Source organism: Limulus polyphemus, unplaced genomic scaffold, assembly GCF_000517525.1.
Source record: "Limulus polyphemus unplaced genomic scaffold, Limulus_polyphemus-2.1.2 Scaffold5139, whole genome shotgun sequence".
NCBI classification, from domain to species: domain Eukaryota; kingdom Metazoa; phylum Arthropoda; class Merostomata; order Xiphosura; family Limulidae; genus Limulus; species Limulus polyphemus.
In genome coordinates, this window is record NW_013670749.1 from 27284 (window position 1) to 32124 (window position 4841).

A 4841-nucleotide genomic window follows, 5' to 3' on the forward strand; every position below is an offset into this window, starting at 1 on the left:
TTCCACAGCAAATTTCTGGAAACCTGGCCACTTCTCCAGCTGTTCCCAAGGGGTTTTTTTGGAACAACATGAAAAAGAATCTCTGGAAATCTGGCCATTTTTCCAGCTGTTTCCAAGGGTTTTTTGGAACAACATGAAAAATAATCTCTGAAATCTGGCCACTTTTCTATCAATTGAAAACCAAATTTGATCTCTTTAACAGCACGAAATTGGAAGTTGCTTGAACATTCTCCCAGGTTATGCTCAGACAACTTTTGTCACCACAGACCCTATGTAACGACCTATGTCTAGAAACCCTATATGTGTTCATAGCCAAAACATGTTTTTCATGTTTAATATCAACCTCCCCCTCGAAAAAAAATGTATTCTTCGCAGTGATTCGCTGTTTGGTTGGTTACCATAGTAATTCAGAAAAAGCTCAACATACATTTGTACTAAAGTATAAAATTTAGATGAATATCTGTAGTACAATAAACGAAAAGTCCCCCGGTGAGGCAGAGGTAAGTTTACAAACTTACAACGCTAAAATCTAGGGTTAGATTCCCCGCGACGGACACAACCGATAATCTATTGTGGCTTGTCACTTATAAACAAAACAAACACACACATATCAAGCGAAAAATGGGGAAGTCCAATAAGAATGACGATAGTGAATTTGTGAGTTTTATTGTTTAGTGAGTAATGTAATGCTAAAATATAGAAAAATAAAATAAAAAAGCCAGGTGGTTAGGGAGCTTGACACGCAATCTGCGGGTTCGAATCCCCGTCTCACTAAGCATGCTCGCCCTTTCAGCCGTGGGGGCGTTATAATGTGACGGTCAATCCCACTATTCGTTGGTAAAAGATTAAGCCCAAGAGTTGTCGGTGGGTGTTGATGACTAGCTACCTTCCCTCTAGTCTTACACTGCTAAATTAGAAACGGCTAGCGCAGATAGCCCTCGTGTAGCTTTGCGCGAAATTCAAAACAAACAAACAAAACAAAGAAGGATGACGATGATCCCACGCTAGGGGTCAAACGTTGTAACCATTCAAATCCGAATTTCCTTACTGCAAAAGTTGCTGTTATTGTATTTTTGATTTAACTTCCGAGTTACTTTAAATACACATTTGATTTTTACAGATAATATATTAAACAATTTTTAGATTTATCTTGATGCAGCCTGGGTTATAAAAATTAAACAAAAATTTTAATTGAAGCAAAAATGTTTTTTTACGAAGCACTAATGATTCCCTGGCTGTATGATAAGTAAAACAAAACAGTGTACTGTAAAAAGCATCTCGTGACACTAATTAAGCTTGTTAACGAAAAAGAGGTTCAGATCCCTGTTGACAAATCAGGGAGGGGTGACACTTGAAAGATAACAATGCATTATTAGGGTTACTACCTAGAATGGGACTGGAACTTGGAACAAACAATGTCATCCACTACGTCACTCAAATGCCTATTGGCAAAAAAGCTGAGACTGTTTTAAACTTAGTTATAGCCTTTGCCTGTCGATTAAACATCGAACAGGTTCCAGATCTCGGATCCAAAGAGATTCGGCTAAACTTAATTCAGAAAGGGTAAGAACCAAAATAACGTAAGGAAGACTTAGTCGATATTGGAGATAAAATTAATATAAACAGATACAAATTGCAAGTGAAGACGTTTAGGAAGAGTGTATCTTGTAGGAAGGCTTTGTTTTATCAATGAGTTCGTGTAACAGGGCAATTTTACCATTTGTTTTATTTTTATAGGTTCATTTTATCTCTCATAAAAAATACATGTGAAGCGATATCGTTCATGTTTTTGTTAAGCGACCGAATTTCTAAGATAAAAATCTCTTTCATTAACGCACGTGGACATTGCTGTGGTGACGTGTGTTTATTTGAACTGGCCAAATTGAGTAAAAGGGTGGGAGGTAAATATGATAAAAATCACTTTATACATGAATTTTGAAAAGGCATGAAATCGGGATTTCGTTGTGAAAAGATTTAAATTTAGTAGAAATCTCATAAAAAAAATGTTTAGAATTAGGGTAAAAAATAACTTTGTAAATGTATTTGCTGTAATGCTTTTCTTTTCTTCTGCACATGCGTTTGGTTTGTTATACATCAGGGGCCCCAGTCAGTATCATACTTGTTCAATCTTCGTGTGTTTCACGCCCCGTCTGAGGTAAAAAAAAAAGCTTACGTCGTGTTGTGTTTTTTTTTCGTAGTTAACAGAGACTCCTATCAAGGTTAGTTGAATCAACGCTCTACACCTAGAAGTAGTTAAGTGAACCTTATATATCGATGAAAATGTTGTATTTTTAGTCCAACTCCAGGTGGATGTTTTTCATAAATATAAAATAATAAAGCGACTAACGCGGTTCATGTACGATAAAAAAAAATCTTGACTCCTGGGAAGGAATAGCTTTATGACAAAGAATCAAAGTGATACTAGCCATCATCCATCATCAAAAGTCTGAAGTGGAGGGATGGAATTATTTTGGTATCGATCAATCTTTGAGTGACAGCTTACCCTGATTTTTCCCGCCGTCTGGTTCGTCACCCCCTTTCCTCTCCCCTCTGTTTTACCTGCAAGAAAAAAGTTTCATAATGTGGATCATAAAAAAAAGGCTACACAGAAAAAAAAAGGACGAAGGACGTTTCAGGTAAGGGGAAAAAAAATCACAGTTTTAAATTTAAGCTCTCGGAATATGCAAAAATTAAATAACACTTGATTGAGTAATGTATTTTAGGTCTGTTTCATTAAGCCGTTTCCATTTAGCCAGCATCTAGTAATTAGTTGTGTTGCTGAAGATTTAATATACCAAAAACCTGCCACTTCGGGTTTACAGAAGATCAAACATAAGTGGGTGAACTTTGTTTTAGAATGTTCAAAAATCTTTTAGAGGAAGGGGGTAGTGATTTTGTTATCTGTGGAATCTTTAACACAAAATGTATTTTCTATAATACAACCGAAAATGGTAACTAATTCCGTCACAAAACCAAAAAAAAATGTAAATAATTCGTCATAGAACCAATAATGGTAACTAGTTCGTCATAGAATTAAAAATGGTAACTACTTCGTCATAGAACCGAAAATTGTAACTAGTTCGTCATAGAACCGAAAATTGTAACTAGTTCAAAAACTTTATGAAATCTATGAAAGCACCTTTTTCGTCGTAAAGTCAAATTTATCATGTAAAATCATGTAAAAAAAAAGTGTTTATATGTCTCACTACGAGTCGAATCCTTTGAGAATTTCCGTTGTTTAGAGAAGGTAAAGAATATACATGTATTAAAGAATTGTGAGTTATTATTTATTTTAAGTTTAACATCGAAAGGAAACAGAGCGGAATATCATATCCAAAACGCTCGTTTCTGGTTCGTACATTTGTTTGTTTTATATGTGCAACGCTAGTTTTTCGTCTAGTTGTCTGACAGGTGGTAAAGCAAGCAAGGTATACAGGGAGAGATAGAAAAAGACGGAACAGAGACAGACAGACAGGCGGTTAGAAAGAAATATTATCAGAAAATGTCAAACCTTTAGAAATATTTTACGAAAACTTACTCGTAATGCCCACAGGGGTGTTAGCAGTAATATGAATCAGTGAACTTTAAACCAGAAAGGTGTAACGGTAACCAGACGTACCGGAAATTATAAGCGATTGGGTTTTGACATTTCATACGATTATTCAAACCACCCAATAAAAACGAAAATTTCGGGAATATTGTTCAGATTTTTAACTTCTAAATAATGTGTAAACTTCTAATACTGACGTTGCTGTAAGGCCTAACAATCAATTTCCAAGTCATGTGATTGCAATGCAAGATCTAAAAAGAAATGTAGTTACAGAGCTGGAACAATAGTTGCAACTTTAATGAAGGTGTTGTAACACCTAGGCTTAGGAATAGAGCTTTAAACACATTAGTAGGTGGCTGGAAATGGTGTTTATCCGGTGTTATAGCAACACCTTAACCCTAAAATTACGGATAGGGGTTTTTATATCTCGATGTTTTTTGTTTTTTTTTAAACACAATTTTTAAAACTGTTTTGGGTCCATGACGTTGGTGGTTACATGGTCCCTAATGAAATTTGGGTTACATAAAAAGAGTTAAACAAAAATACCAACATTATTGCAAGTATCTCCATTATTTAGTGTTTAGGTCCCTTACGTATTTTACACGTAAAATGAATGATTTCACTCGGGCCTTTTTTACACTGAGTGTTTTTACCGTGAGTGAACAATGAAAACAGTCGGTAACATAAGGGTTAACTTTTCCGCTGTCACTATCAAATTCTATTTCTTAGATAAACACTAATAAAACACATTGCTTAAATAAAACTTAGTAAACTTTGGGAAAATCGTAGGAGAATAATCCTTTCGTTATAATGGTGCCAAAATCCTTAATCACATATGGTTATATCACATTTTTAGTGCTAAAACAAAGGTTATATATTATGTTCGCCCAGTGTGTGTGTGTACCCATCGTAATTCTCTAGAAACCTTTATATATCTGCCCCTTGCAGTGATTTATGGGGTGGGGGATATATGTATGTCCATGGAAAGTAGACACATAACACATTGAGGGTGTCGTATATCCTGTGTTAATTGACGTTGTCTGCTTGGTTGTCCGTGAATCCTCCAGTACTTTTAGAAGGAGCTGGACCAAACTTGCCATGCAGACTCGGGGTGGCCTGGAGGAGGGTGCCCTTATCTATATGACGTAGTCCCCACATCAAGGAGAGGTCAGTTTAAACGCAGGAGGTTACCCAGGCATGATGGGGGTTGGGGAATATGTTTCAAGGTCGCTAACCTGAATCTGGTATCCCCCGAGATCCAGAGGGTATCACCTTAATCTGGTATCCCCCG

At 36.1% G+C, this 4841-nt stretch overlaps 1 long non-coding RNA gene across 1 annotated transcript in view; it reads right to left on the reverse strand.

The window, feature by feature from the left end:
* The window catches only part of LOC106472176, a 40596-nt gene that overhangs the window by 10357 nt on the left and 25398 nt on the right, over positions 1-4841 (reverse strand). The window contains exon 2 of the long non-coding RNA XR_001291586.2: positions 2504-2559. This is a non-coding gene — a long non-coding RNA (uncharacterized LOC106472176). The remainder of the gene's footprint in view (positions 1-2503; positions 2560-4841) is intronic.